Raw genomic sequence first — 16,226 nt, forward strand, 5'->3', positions numbered from 1 at the left:
TTTTTTCTTTTGCATATTGAACTTCCGAAACAATCATTTTTAACGCTCGACCACAGTCCGTTTGAATTTCTCATTTTCCACCCCTAATTGCAAATGGCTTGTATATGGCTTTAGGCCTTTCTCTTTTCTTGTGTTGAATCAGATTACTTATGTAAGTATTCAACTGATCTGAATCTGATCCATTCACATTGCCAGATGAACCTTCCACATTGAGTGTCAATTGTCTGAACCATTGTTATGAAAATAAAAAACTGAAACCGGTCGATGTTTCAGCGAGTGATTCAGATGAATAAGAAATGGATCGACAAAAGTACTATTGGACACACTTTTGAAAAATTAAAGGAGAATGAAAATATCAAAACTAATGGACTAGGTTCCGCTTTCAGATTCAAATCCAAAATTCACATTGCACCACATCCAAATATGAATGGATCGCTGAGTATTTATATATTGGAATATTGTTGATTGGATCTTATGAGCTAATGTATGATAAGTGGGACCTAATCTGGACTCAACTGGGCTAGATATAATACCTAATGAGTTGGATCTATTGCATTCCTAGATCATCGGGTCGAGCGAGTCTGAACGTGGTCCCTGTAATTGGAGTTCATTTCTCACCCGTTCGAATTCCAGTAAATATTAAGCTTGGATGGCCAAGAACTTTAGTCCTGTATCGTAAAGCTCATGGGGAAGGGAGCCTGGAGAACAGCCATAAAAGGAGATGGCATGTGACAGGTAGATCATGCTTACCTGGACGGGGTCGATCGGTGATCAGTGAGGCCGATGGCCTAGAGCAACTGCATCCATTGCACTTTGGAGGAGAGTTATTCTCCCCAAGTGGGAGAGTGGGCGTCATTATTTGTGGTAGCGGGGGAACGCGTTCGCACGGCCCCCACCAATACTTTCAAATAAAAGCTTTTGTGTATTATTATATTGGGCCAGGGTCGCCAGTAACCTCACACTCATGGGTGATTTAGACAAGGTTATTGAATTCGGTTGCTTTTCTGGTTGTTATTAGGGAGAACACATTCAAGTTGGTTGTATTATGTCATCAGTATGGCTAAACTTACAGACCTTCTGACGATTCTTATTGCTCCCCTTCTAATGAAATCGAGTTCAATTGCCAAATCTATGTTATTTATTGTGGATAATTGATATCATAAACTGCTTTAGGAAGAACTTATCCTTTCATATTCAATGATTACCAGTGTGGGTGGGGCTCAGTTTTATTGGTGCTATGGGATTTGTGCATCACCCGGTGATCTTGTGCTGCTAAGTTCCAGGAGAAATGGGGGAATCTTGGTTTATCTTTAGCCGCAAGTTGTATTACAGGTAAATGCATTTTTGGCATTTATTTATGTGGCAGGTGGTTCACGTTTATCCTCAACTGGAACTAGAATCGGAGACAACAGTACAGATTTTTGTATGAACGGTAAGCTGAGTAGACAAGGCTGCTATCTGTTGCTTGTCTTAGTCCTTCTGTATCCACAACAGCATTTGATGTACCTCTTTAAGGGTTTCTGTTCACTGCTCATTCTCATTTGAGACAAAAAGTGGGATTCCCTTCATGGGTTCTCTCAGCACTTTGTGAAGAGCCTTGTAGACTGTGAAACATTAGGTGCAACCATAGGAAGTTTTGCACCACGTTACTCCTCTTTAAGTGAAATGCAGTAGCTATTTTTTGCTTCCATGGTTCGAGGTCCATTTTGTATTTTGGTATCCGTATTCAGATTGTGATTTTGATCAGTATCACTTCGTCCATATTTTGTCTACTGAACTCTTCTATTCACATCCTCTAGATACTTCCCTTCTTAAGAGTATTCCTTACCAGCTTAGTGCATGCTGGAAGATTAGCACTGTAATCAGAAGTGTCTAATGATTCATCTACATTTTACTTCTTTTACTTGTAGAATTGGATGCCCTTCTGGCCGTTGATTTTGTCATTTCGATATCTTAAGTTTCTAAAGTGTTTTGAGGCAGTTACATTTTTTGAACTGATATGAAAAGATGGCAACATAAAGGATTGCTCCATCTGGCTCACCTGCAACGTGCGGAGTTGGTTCAAGTGAGTTTCTGTTGGTCTTTGTTACCTGAGTTACTAACCTTTTTGTTGTTAATCTTTTGAGTCTACACTAACTGAAGAAAGTAATTGTAACTTTACAAGGGTGCTGGTTTCATTGCTTTGGAGAACTTGCTTTTCTTTGCAAAAACTTTTTCTGTAAGGACTTTTCTCTCTGAGAAGTGATTAAAATTCTTGCTGTCATTTAATTTCTCTGCCACTTTTGTATTTGAGGACTGTAACTCAACTGGAATAGGATATTGGGCAAGATCATAACAATGCTATTGATATATGTCAGTCAAGATCTTATGCGTTAGCAACAAAACCAAGGACATTGATTGGTGCAGTGCTCATGCAAATGCTTGCAGGTTGCTTTAAGATCAATTTATTTAGTATTGATTTAAGTTTTCTCCAACAGCACCTTCTGTTGCTTGCTGAGAAATTGGAACCATGAAAAAGAATCGACTGGAAATATACCTCCTGCATATGTTGCAGATCTAGTGGCTGGCAAAGAAAGAATGCATCATACATCTATGTACTTATATGTATATATATATAAGAAATAGAGAGAGAGAGAGGGAACTTGATCGTTGATACAGAGTTGATCGTAGTGTGGAATGCCGGAAATTTTGAAGTCAAATCGAGCTCAGTTGGAGAACGAGTTTCTGTTGGAAGATGTATATTGGATTGAAGACATGCCATGCATCACGTAACCTACTCTGTCATCAACTCATCTCTAGCAGCCACTGGCAGAGTCAGAAATTTTGGCTGGAGATGGCTGGAAGGGCACTAATTCAAAATTTCGTCTTTAGAAACAGCTATATATATAAACAAGCAAACGTTTTCAAGCCAGTAATCTGAATAAACATATTTCGTGGGGCTGGTGTGGGCAACTAGCATTCATGTGACTTCGCCACTACTAGCAGCTACACGATTTCCTATTGGTGCTAGTTGCTGCTACAGATCACACTTCCGATGGATCATAAACTAACAGCAACAGCTTTGCAGAATCAACCCGTTTCTTCCTCCGTATATTCTTTAACAAGCATTTTTCATATGATTGACGGACCTTATCATGTCATCTTGGTATCTCATATCCTACTGTTTGTCCTGTCAAGGGGAGGGAACTACACATGTCCAAGTGGAATTCTTGTCATTTCCCATCTTATTTAAATGATCTTGATATTATTTTTACTTTATAATGAAGGCTGGATGGTCATTAGATTTACAAGTGTTGGTAATTGGATGCACGTATGCAAGTCGTGCTAACTTGTATATCCAGGGATGTGCGGCTGTCAATGTTGGATATCGGCTGGTTATCTTAAATATTTTGATCAGGACAGACCTTAGTTGTCAGTTGGTTAAAATCATTTCCACAAATATTATTACGAGTTTTAAACGGTGAAAATTTTCTCTGGTATTACATAATATGGCAAAAGTTAAAAAATGTAGAAAAATCTCAGCAAGTTTCTAGAAAATGCCAAAAAAATGAAAACATGCATTTTTTTCACGTTTGTGGCATATTTTTTCCTTTTGGCATCTTTTTAAAAAAACATGGGGTTTTTTTTTTTTCGGCTGACTTATTTTTGACATACAAGACGAGACTTTTTCGAAAAAACGGGAATTCTGTGACAATAAAATAAGACTGACTCGAGTTTTCATTCCTATTTATCATATGGGCAATTGTTTTCACGTTGATCACAAGTAAAAAGCTGTTGAATTAGAATGAACAACAGAGTAGCAATAAATGTGGTTGTATTACTTTCATGATTTCATAATTGAGAAGAAATTTGAATTTAGACTCATGGGGATGATAAAAGATCTTTCTCTATAATTTTCAAAGTTGAACGGGATCGAATAAAAGAGATCCTGACGACACTGAGTTGGATTATAAGTTCACAGATTGAATAGTACAACGTAGAGACTTTTGTTATTCATATTGAATTAAAAAAAAAAAAAACTCATTTCTACCTCTCACCCATGAATCCGCTTGAATATATAAAATTTTTCTTCGCTTTTGATTCAACTAAGAGTTCTTACTGGTCCAGAATTATCTATGGAAAATTATCCTCTTTGTAACATGAAATAAGTAAGTATAATATGCATGAGTTTAATTTGGGACAATTGTGGAAATGCCTTCAGGTCTCTTTGTCCAACAATTGGGTTGTTAGCCTCCTGCTTTTGCCATTAAATCAAAGCTGTGGGATTTGAGTATATGGCATGGCGTTTGGCCGCAAATGGGTCAGCCCTGGATCCTCATGTGGCTTAGATCTTATAAGAGGATCATAGATATTGATGAATGGAGGTGCCAAAATTGCTGGCGCCATTCTTCTTGAAGGCGGGGGTTCCTGATTCTATCACACACCTGAGTGCTAAACGAACCTGTCATCAATTGTTTGATCCGTTGTAATTAAAATGCAAAATTGAATCAAATCAGAGCCAGGTCGCGTTTCAGTGGATCCATGAATTCAGTGATGGAGAAGATTCGAATTGATCAAAGCAGATGTCATTGGACTGGTGGATCAAATAAATATGCCAATTGATTCAATTGTTGTCATTGGATTCAGGCTGGTTTCAACAACGTTCGTTTGAATGTTGGGTTTAGATAGCATACAGTTTTGAACCCAAATGCCATGTCAGTACTTGTTTTCGACGTACCTTTGGATATTTGATAGTCCTGAATCTGTCCGATTGCAAGAAAACTAGACTAGATTTTGGTTTTAGATTCAAATCCAAATTAAACACCACATCCAAATATGAAAGCATCGCTTGATTATGCATTTATTGAAACGTAAACATTGCTGATTGGATCTATTGAGCTAGTATATGCTAAGTGGGACCTAGTCTGGATCAACTGGTCCAGATATAGTAGAGTCTGATTTATTTGATCGCAGGTTCAATTTCAATGTACTGGACAGTGAGTTGAGGTATGAACATCTGAAATGCAAATAGTAGATCTCAGATATCAAAGTGGATATGAAACTCGAAGTACGCTTCTTGGTGCGTCAAATTTGAAACGGATCTGGTGGATTTGGATCCAGATCCATATTTAAGACACTGTATGGTGCACCGTACTGGACCTGGCCAAGGCTGTGCCATAGCTGGGCGCGTTCACTGATCTTCCTTCCTCTATTGATATGTGAAAAGACTCGCCGCCCTACACGATTGACTCGCCAAACCTAGCTTATTGGGTCCACGTCGAGTGGATCCGAACCTGGTTCCAGTAATGGAATTCGTTTCTTACCCGTTCGAATTTCAATCGACACCAAGCCGTGCAATTTTCAAATCCCGCCGAACTAATTTAGCAAGAGGTCGGTTAAAGCAACAGATGACGAGACTTTTAGTCCTGTATGTATCGAAGAGCTGAGGACGTGTAAAAGGAGATGGTATGCAACTGGTCGACCATACTTACCTGGACGGGTTCGATCGGTGATCAACAAGGTCGATCGGGCAACTGCCTCCTCCATTGCACTTGGGACGAGGGAGAGTGGACGTCATAATTTGTGGTAGCGGGGGAACGCGTTTGCGCGGCCCCCACCAATACTCTCTTAAATAAAAGTTTTCAACTTCCGTTTCTGTTTTCTTCGGCTATGATTAGGATACAATGATTTATCGTTAGTTGTGGCTTTCTTGATGTCTTCTTTCGGATTTATTTTAGTATATGAGAGTTTTGTGTTCTTGATGAATGAATAAAGGTCCGGGCTTTCTAGTCTATAAATTCTAAAACTCAAAGAAATCGAGTCGATGCCGTAAATCAAAGTTTGGAGTGGCTGCCTGTTGGGTCAAGTGTAGTTGCAGCGGAGGATGCACGTAGTCGCCTGCACAGTAACTTCTTTAACCAGCTGTGATGGTCCCCTGTAAAGCCAAACAGATCAAGTGCGAGGGAGGAGAAAATGAGCTGATGTTAGATTTTTGGGGTTTTCTTCCAAAGGGCTGCTCACGGCTCATTCAATGTTCAAAAGAGCTTGCTAGGAATGTAAAGCCCAGCCCTTTAGGTTTTCCCAAACCCTAGCTGCAGTTACGTGAAAGATTTCTTAGGAGATATTTTAGGAGCACTTTTAGATTAAAATCTAGTAACTGCTTTGCAGTTACTAGATATTCGGATAGGGCTCAATGGCCACTATCCAACATCTCCCACTTGGCCATGAGACCGCTAGTTTTCTTCCACTATATGTGGGTTTTCTTTATTCAATTTGTTACGTGGTTTTCCTTAATTGGCTTATCCAACGTAACCTAAACTTTTTTCAAGGTTTACAGCGAGGTTTTCCATTCAATGGTTTTTCCTTCGCAACCTTTCAAATATATCTCAGCCTCATATGAGTTACATGTTTTGAAAACAAGTCTTCAGATATTCCATTGGTTAAGGGATCAGCCACCATATCATTTGTAGGCAAATATTCAACTGAGATTTCATTTTTCTCGATCATTTCATGAACATAATAGTATTTCACCATTATATGTTTACTCTTTGAACTAACAGCTCCATTTTTCATAAGAGATATTGCTGCCTGATTATCACAGTACAGTTGGACCGGTTCATGAGCAAGATCTGATTTCAAGTCTTTCAAGAACCGATTTATCCAGACAGCAAAAATAGTTGCTACATTGCATGCTACATACTCTGCTTCCTGTGTCTACTGAGCAACACATCCCTGTTTCTTACAGGACCAGGCTATCGCCCCACCTCCATAGAGAAAAACATACCTTGAAGTGGATTTACTATCATCTTTGCATCCTGCAAAATCTGCATCGGAATAGCCAACTAAAGTTAGCTCATCTGCTTGATAAGACAATTTCAGTCCTTTTGTTCCTTTAATACACTGAAAAATTCTTTTGACTGCTTGCCAATGAGGCCATCCATGATTACTTTGATAACGACTTACCAGACGGATAGGAAAACTTATGTCTGGTCTGGTACAAAGCATTAAATACATCAGACTACCAACCGCTTGTGCATATGGAACATTTAATTTTTGTTGTCCTTCACTGGGACAATCACTCCTACTTAAATTTGCTCCTTTAGCTATAGGAGTCCTAATTGGTTTGCAGTCAAACATACGAAATTTCTTCAAGATATAATCAATATACCGTTCCTGGCTTAAACTCAGGATTCTTGAGTTTCCATCTCGAGTGATTTTTATTCCTAATATATAGGATGCTTCACCCAAGTCCTTCATTTCGAAATTTTTGTTTAGCCAAGTCTTCGTTTTGTATATCATGTCGTTATCATTTCCTGTTAGTAATATGTCATCAACATATAATGATAGAATACAGAAAAGACTCCTACTTTTCCAAACGTATATACAGTGGTGTAGTTGGTTTGCTACAAACCCAAGTTTTGTAATTGCTTTGTGAAAAGCAAAATACCACTGTCTCGGAGACGGTTTCAGTTCATACAACGATTTATTCAGCTTGTACACTTTGTCTTCTTTTTCCTTGATGACATATCCCTGCGGTTGAGACATATATATAGTTTCTTTCAACTCACCATTCAGAAAAGCAGTCTTCACATCCATATGACAAATATCCAAGTCATAGAATGCCGCTATAGCCAAAATTATTCTGATTGATGCGAACTTTGCAACCGACGAATAGGTCTCTGAGTAATCAATTCCTTCCTTTTGAAAAAAACCTTTCGCCACTAGTCTGGCTTTGAATTTTTCAACTGATCCATCAGCTTTATACTTCTTCCTTAGCACCCATTTACATCCAATGGGTTTTCTGTCATTAGGAAGATCTACTAATTCCCAGACTTTATTCTTTTCTATGGATTCAATTTCTTCATCCATAGCATTCACCCAATCCGACGATTCATGCGAGCTTACTGCTTCATCATATGTCAGATTGTTAGACATTTCGTCAATATCTACTAAATAGCATAGCTCCTCTGCCAAATATACATAATAATCATTTAAATATGAACGATGAACTCTAGGTCTTTTATGACCTGATAACGTCTGAGATGACGAGGTATTCATATCAGTTGGTTCATTGCCTAACTGATCTTCAGTCGGTTCATTTCCTAACTGTTACTCAGACGATTCTTGCTCAATTGGTTCATTGCCAAACTGAACTCCAGTCGGTTCATTTTCAAACTGACCTCCAGTCGGTTCATTACCAGACTGTTCATCTGAATAAATCAGATCATCAAGTGTATCATTTCGATATTCCACTGGATCATAATCTTTATTATTGAGTTCTTCTATGAACTCTACATCTCTGCTTTCTATAAGTCCCATAGATGAATGATATAATCTGTAGCCCTTGGATCCTTTTGGGTATCCAATAAATATACATCTCACTGATCTATTATCTAGTTTATCCAGTTTCGGATCTAGAATTTTCACGTGTGCTACAGATTCCCATCTCCTAAAATATCTCAGATCTGGTTTTATACCAGTCCATCTTTCATAAGGAGTGGTTGGGACTGCTTTGCAGGGCACTCGGTTTATTGTATACATAGCTGTCAACACAGCTTCTCCCCAAAAAACTTTTGGTAATTGTGTTCTTGCCAACATGGATCTCACCATGTTCAAGAGGGTTCTGTTACACATCTCAGCCACACCATTTTGTTGTGGTGTCCTAGGCATTGTCTTTTGCCTATTAATTCCAAGGTCTTTGCAGTATTCGAGGAATTCACTAGAAGTGTATTCTCCTCCTCGATCAGACCTTATGATTTTGATATTCCTTCCAAGTTGTCTCTCGACTTCATATTTGTATTCCTTGAATTTCTCAAGTGCTTCAGATTTATATCTGATTAAGTATATGTAACCAAATCTTGAGAAGTCGTCAATAAAAGTTATGAAATATAACTTGCCACTATGAGTTTGGATCCTGAAAGGTCCACAGATATCAGTATGAATTATCTTTAATAATTCAGTGGCTCGAATTACTTCAGACGGAAATGGTTTCCTTGTCATTTTTCCGTATACACATGACTCACATTTCGCAAAATCATTTATATTTATGTCAGGTATTAAACATTGTTGTGTTAGAGTCTGTATCTTTTTTATGCTTATATGACTTAATCTTTCATGCCATAAGTTTACATTCACACTCATTGCACAATCGAAATAAGCAGAACTTGAAGCTTCATTCATGTCATTCAGTTTGAACATACCATGTTCTTTTACAAATTTTCCACCAAACATGAACCTTCCATGTTTTCCCACTGTTACTTTCCCTGGAATAAAACGTACTTCAAAACCTTTCCCAATTAGTGCAGGAACAAACACTAGATTCCTCCTTATGGAGGGGACATACAAAACTTCGTTAAGTACAACACTTGTACCCCCAACATTTAGACGATATACCCCAATTCCCATGACATCACAATAAGAGTTGTTTCCCATATACACTTTGTGGGTTTCCGGACTCAGATTTTCCATGTGGATCACTCATTCTTTTGTCTTTGCAATGTGACGAGTTGCTCCTGAATCGACCCACCATCCAGTTAGATCTCCATCTGCAAACAAACATTCTGACACGACACAGATGACTTCTCTGTCAAAGTCTCCTTGAGGCTTCCTTCTGTTGTAGTTGCCCCGACCAATGTTGTCTTTCTTACTCGAAAATTTTGTCCTGCAATTCTTCTTTATATGTCCAGGCTTCCCGCATCTGTAGCATTTCACTACAGTTCTTTGAGATTTCTTAGTACCTGCATAATTGCCCTTGAACTTGCCATCATTTCGATTTTTAAATTGTTTTGGTTTTATATGTACATGACTACTAGCAGGTTTTTCCTGGACTGTCATCAACTCTGCTCTATTTCTCTTGGTCAGACGTTGTTGCGGTAGAGCTAACTGTATAGGAAACTTTTCTAAAGTAAGAGTATCAAATTGAACACTCAAAGCAATAACTGCCATATCCCAAGAAGGAGGTAGGCTGTTCAGGATTGTGCTGATCTGCATATTGTCAGATATGACATTCCCTACCACGGCTAAATCTTTAGCCATGACCAACATCTTATTAACATGGTCCATTACATTATCTGACTCTTTCATCCTATAGAAATTGTATTGTTCTTGCAGTAACTGTATGTGCATCGCAGTCATGGTATTGTATTTAGAAGCGATAGTATCAAACATATCCTTGGCAGTTGGACAATCCTCAAAAACACTGATTTGATCATCTTCCATGAAGGCTAACATAATAGTTTTAGCCATTAGATCATCAGAAGAAAATGACTCATATGTCTTTTTCTCTTCATTTGTGTGTTTGTCTCCTAAAATTGGAAAAGGCTCGTTGATCACATAAACGAGTCTTTCTAAGGTCAAGACCAACATTATTCTACGCTTCCATGCATGAAAATTTGTCCCATTGAGTTTTTCAGTCTTAGCTAATTCAGAAGCTCCCACTCTTGATGTCATTTCTAAATTAATTTTCGATGGCAAGTAAAGAACAATCATAACAAAAGAAAGAAGTTTACAATATTACATCAAGAGGCCTTAAAGAAAGAGTTCTAGAGCATATACATGAATCTCAAACAACATTCTAAAATAATATTTAGAATAACAAGACATTAGATTAAATATGAAACATACATAATCTCTTTTCAGAGTTATTATCAGGGCCCTTCTTTTATAATTGTCTAACAAGCTTATGGGTGTCTCTATGTAATTCACTTAAAATCGTGGTTTCCTACTGAAATTGCAAAATAATTTTCTATAACCCTCTTTTAGTAATTTCTAATAATTTGAGGGTACCAAAAAGCAATTTCTTACAAAGTTCCAGGTTTTTGATGAAAATGACTTTCGCGAGCCTCTTTTGGAAGAGTTTTTCCGCAAAAAAGTTGCGGCATGAAATTCTGGAATTTATAACAGCCTTTTTGAGAATTTAGCTAACATGGTGGACTATTTTTGTAATTTTTAACTTTAACTATAAAAGCCTCTCTTCGCCCGTTTTTCCTCATTTTCACTTTCATTCTCTCTTTCCTCTCGAGAGTTCTGCCCTCTCACGAAACCCTAGCAGAGGGTTTCACCTCCCACGCCACCATCGCTGCCTCTTCCCATCTTCCACCACCGTGACTGAGAGAAGGTGTCCTCCTCTATTCTACCACACGAAGGGTTGCAGGAGCAGAGTTTACCAGCAGAGAACATATGAGGCCCCTGCTCGAGCTGACTTGATTCTATTTCTACCGCACGGCTATTTGGGCCGCGGCCTCCTCTGTGCTTGCTTTGTCTTTGTTGTGAGGAAGACAACCTTCCCCAAAACCAGAAGCAGATAAACGACAGGATGGGCCGGCATTTTCATATGGATGTCAAATGCCGTCTTCCTCCTTCACCCAAGTCGCCTCCCATTGTTTTCAGCAAGAGAAGATCTCTGCTCCTCGCACTTGGAAGACGACTGGTTTTCAGTCGATTGGACGTCTGCTTCTGCTCAACGGTAGAGATGGACGGGTCGAGTTAAAAAATTAGGCCCAACGAAAAAAAATTTCCTTCATCGTTGGGTAAGATTCACAAACTGTGTAGAGAGAGCAGAGGTTGTATATTTCCTTCCCTCCTTCCTGTTCTTTTTTTTTTTTGGTCTATGTATGTCGAGCAGAGCAGGCTCTGCCTCCTGTTCTACCGTTTGCCAGAGACGTAGAAAAAAAATTACTCCAGTAGTGGAATTCTTTGGAGACAGATCCTCTACGAGGGTCCTGATCTAAAAGTTTTTACAGAGCCATAGGGCTCTGTCCTGGTCTCCGTCTCTCGCAGACACAGAGAACAAAAAGCGACCTAATGCTATCATGCTTTATGCTGTGATCTATTTACTGTAAATAAAGCATAGGCGAACCTTTGGCTTTCCCTTCTATTACCGACGATAGGCAGAGAGAAAAGAAAAAAATAACGAAGTTACAGAAACGAAGCAGGTTTACATTTGATTATGGGTTCATCGAGAAAGAAGCTTCGGTGAACTTCCAGCTGCGACAGAGGGTTCGTCTCAAGGGAGTTCTGGTCAAGGTATAAGTTATTTCCTTATTTTCTAGTAAGGCTTTCTATTCTGTGAGGCCGACAACGCTGGCTGTCATCAGCAGCGTTGTCTGTGTCCAGACCGGGAAACTCTCTATCCTCTGGAAAAACACAGGCGCAAACAATATATGCTAAAAAAAATTTGGCAAAGTATATTAAATCGCCTTAGTCTTCTGGATTTACATGCACAGATATTATATCTAGCAAACTGCAAATGACATGCTTCATTCAGATTAACTTTTGATTTAGGCATCGTTCCTTGCTTACGGCTAACATGCTTCATACATTCAAGCTAGTTTCTATCTGTGCATTGATTTCGTCTGAAGTTACTTACCTGTTTCAGATGATAATTTCCCAACGAAGCTCTGATACCACCATTGGGTCAAGTGCAGTTGCAGCGGAGGATGCACGTAGTCGCCTGCACAGTAACTTCTTTAACCAGCTGTGATGGTCCCCTGTAAAGCCAAACAGATCAAGTGCGAGGGAGGAGAAAAGAAGCAAATGTTAGATTTTTGGGGTTTCCTTCCAAAGGGCTGCTCACGGCTCATTCAATGTTCAAGAGAGCTTGCTAGGAATTTAAAGCCCAGCCCTTTAGGTTTTCCCCAAACCCTAGCTGCGGTTACGTGGGAGATTTCTTAGGAGATATTTTAGGAGCACTTTTAGATTAAAATCTAGTAACTGCTTTGCAGTTACTAGATATTCGGATAGGGCTCAATGGCCACTATCCAACACTGCCATCATGTATGGTTGGTCAACCCGGACTGTCCTGCTTTAGGTGGATCAGATTCTATTTCTCCATATAATTTGTAATAGAAGAATAATCAATTTGGGAGCTAAACATTGCCAAGATACTTCCAGTAGTAAGTTTTGACTAAGAGAACTTGGGCCATGCGTATTATCTCTTGCATAAGACATACGCATGTTGTTTTCTGCTGGTTAGTATGCTTGTGATTGCTCTCTCAGATGCATTTGGCCTACTATATAACTCATCTAGGGAATGTTGTCCCAGCAGACTGCTTGAACTGTTCATGTTTTTCTGGGATCTGCCTTAGATGGTTTTGGTTGAAAGTAAGAGCTCTCTAACATGTGTGAACGGTCCTTCTGTTGCTTCTGCTGCATGATGCATTTAATCTTGATGGAGGCCATGCATGTTGTTGGCATTTACACATGATCACTCGAGTCAAGAATTTTTATCACGTCCCAAAGCCACCCTACCCTAATTTGCATCCATTGTGATTGTGCTCAGTATCACTTTTCATCCATATCTTTGTCAAACATTACTAAACTGCTTTGTTCTCATCAATTTCAGTATATATCTTAGAGCTGGATAGCATTTCCAGGTTCTTGTTCACCTCTGAGTAATTTTCCATTCTTAAGAGTATTCTTTTCCCACATTTGTATATGTTAGGAAATCAGCATTCTAATCACAAATGTCTTTAGTGAATTCATCTATATGGTATTTTTTTTTATGCTTATTTAGAACTGGGTGTTTTTCGTTGGGGCCTATTTCGAACATTTCCTAGTTCTTAGATCACTGAAATTTGTTTCTTATGTGTTATTTGGTATCATCCTTTTCATATCTGTCAGTGGGTGAAATTTTCTCAAGTATACTTGAGAGTTTCATTGTAACTAAATTTTTTTGTAATTATTAGAAGATGTTCTTCTCAGCTGATGCAACAAGTGGGACATTGGCTTGGCGTGCTAAAGGTGTTCGGTATGCCTGTATACTATGAAAAGGTACTTTACTTAAGAACGTATATGCATTAACTGCGCTGGAGGTGCGTTGATAGATACCAAGTATGAACAGATACATACAACAGAAGGTGCTTATGCTCCATGGTATTTGTATTTTAGATTCTCCAAATCTTTTTAATAAGTTTGATGCTCTTTGTTTAGCTATTGCAGGAAGAACAATTAAGACATTTGAAGCATCAAATTATGGCAAGCTTCAATTGCTCACGCCCTCATCATCAGGTGCAGTTTCACTGCTTTTGTCTATCAGGGTTTTCATCCATAGCTTGATATAAAATTGATAGATCCACAACTGGTTTGAGTTGCATTCACCGTTTCCATCCCATGCTCTTTGTGGTTGGCTGACAAAAGGAATGGAAGTTTGATATTTGACTGGTGACTTAACACTGCTCGAGGAACTATAGGAGTCCAACTTTCAATTGATTGCCATTGGAAATGTGTACTTTTTTACTTAGTCTCTGAATGGATTGAAGTGGTTAACATGCAAGAATTTTTTTTTTCATTCTGGAGCCAATGTTTTTTGGTGCATAAGTTCTTGCTTGTTCACTGGTTTTGGTGCATGGCAAGAGATTACTGTGCATATAGCTGTAGACAAATAGAGTCACTTTGTGAGTAGCTTACACACATTGACATAATGCAGCAACTGAGCATCTTAAGTTAAATCTAAAGCATTGAGAGGCAGTTATGTTCTTTGAAAGTGGAAAAGAAGGAACAAAGGGACTGCTCCATCTGGTTCATGTACAACGTGCTAAGTAAGTTGACTAGACTACAAGTTCAAGTGAATATTTGGTCTTTATTCACATTAACAAAGCTCGAACTACATAATGCTTCTTCTATTTTCTTGACAGGAATTATTTGTGTCATCTATTCAATTGTAATAATTTAGCATCTGCTCGTTGTATCATCACATGTTTAATAGTGTCATCAACTAATAAAATGCTGTCACATGCCTTCTTTTTTTTTTTGTCATTTGACAAGTATTATCAACTAATATGAAAGGATCACATTGTCATTTGGAACTGGTTTGCACTCCCGTAGCTGCTTACCTGTTCAAAATTGTAAATTTGCATGAGGCTCTCAAGGCCCTGGAGAGGAGATCAAAGATTTAACATCAGAACGATGGAAACAAATGGAAAGTATGATCATGCACTCGAGTTATTATCCTTTTTGGAGGTCGACTTTTGGTCATTTACTAACTGGAAAGAAAATGTACTTTTATAGGGGTGCTGGGTTTATTGCTTTGGAGAACCAGCTTTCTTTGCAAAAACATTTTCTGTAAGGACTTTCCCTGCAACAAGTTAACAAAATTCTTCTTGTTATTTAATCTCTCTGCAATGGTTGAATTTGAGCCGCTACTGGGCAAGGAACTTGCTACTGGTTGGCGGTCATATTTTTGATAATTTTGAAATTAATTATTTTAATTGTGTGTGAAGATAATGTATATACTGGCATCTGGCAGATACAGTTTTACAGATGAAAACGTTTAAACATCATGTTGTTAGTGTGTCAATATCCTTTTTGGTTTAGTTTTCTGCTCAGATTGAAACCAATTGGTTAGACTTTACTTCAGTTTCCTGTTTGTTCTGGAAGACCGAACGCAAAGCAACATGTTCAAAATTGTTCAATTTGGTGTAAAATATGGTAGCGGAAAGCTGAATTCTGCATGCGACTGATATTTTGTACAATTTTAGACTTCCTAGATCATCAACACCGAACAGATCTGGTTTGAATAAGGTTTCAGGGCTTTTCCCTTTTAATTTGTTGTATAGAATCAAAACTTCTTATGTATTTAGCTTGATGTGGAACAGGTGGGCATTTTGCAGTGAATCCATCAATTCAGTAATTCAGGTGCATAAAATATTATGAATTGATAAAAGTATGTATTTTTTGTACACATTTTTGGGTAAGAAAAGAGGAAAAAAATATAAAAGTGATAAAAAAGAAAATCTTCAAAACATGAAAAAAAAAACTACAATTGAAGTGTGGTTAGATATCTGACAATAATGTGTCTACTTGAACCTCTCATAAACAATTCAAATACCTTGGCAATTGTTTTTGGAATCTGTTAGATACTTGACGGTTCTGAAACTGTCCGATTGTCAAAATCTGGACCAAGTTTGGGTTTCAGATTCAAATCCAACATTCAACTTGAGGCAGGGCTAGAAATTTTCAGCCAAGGAGCATTCATTCAAAAGAAACATAGGTACAAAGAATGTATAAGGGGCATGAGGCAAATAATTAAGGGGCACACAGTATATTAATAAACCAATTGTTGGAAACGACCAGTCTGAAAATAAATAAAATTTGTGGAGCTGTGTGGGCAACTGCCCCACACATACCCGCAGGTGGCTCACGTTTATATGGTACGCTAAACTGTTGATTGGATCTAATGAGCTAGTATAATGCTAAGTGGGACCTAATGTGGATGAGCTGGTCCAGATATAGTACCTACGAGTCCGATT

General features: G+C 38.4%; 1 long non-coding RNA gene, 1 other non-coding gene and 1 pseudogene across 2 annotated transcripts; all 3 read left to right on the top strand.

Annotated features, from left to right (window-relative positions):
• Positions 1-742: 742 nt before the first annotated feature.
• LOC116251751 (U1 spliceosomal RNA) lies at positions 743-895 on the top strand. Its single transcript, XR_004171810.2, has one exon. It is a non-coding gene; the product is annotated as a U1 spliceosomal RNA (small nuclear RNA).
• A 4,568-nt stretch (positions 896-5,463) lies between these two features.
• On the top strand, positions 5,464-5,596 carry LOC116251752 (U1 spliceosomal RNA; annotated as a pseudogene).
• Positions 5,597-10,964: 5,368 nt separating this feature from the next.
• LOC116250201 (uncharacterized) lies at positions 10,965-15,088 on the top strand. Its single transcript, XR_007572820.1, has 2 exons — positions 10,965-14,900; positions 14,986-15,088. It is a non-coding gene; the product is annotated as an uncharacterized LOC116250201 (long non-coding RNA).
• Positions 15,089-16,226: the final 1,138 nt, after the last annotated feature.

This window comes from Nymphaea colorata, chromosome 3, assembly GCF_008831285.2.
Source record: "Nymphaea colorata isolate Beijing-Zhang1983 chromosome 3, ASM883128v2, whole genome shotgun sequence".
Classification (NCBI taxonomy): Eukaryota; Viridiplantae; Streptophyta; class Magnoliopsida; order Nymphaeales; family Nymphaeaceae; genus Nymphaea; species Nymphaea colorata.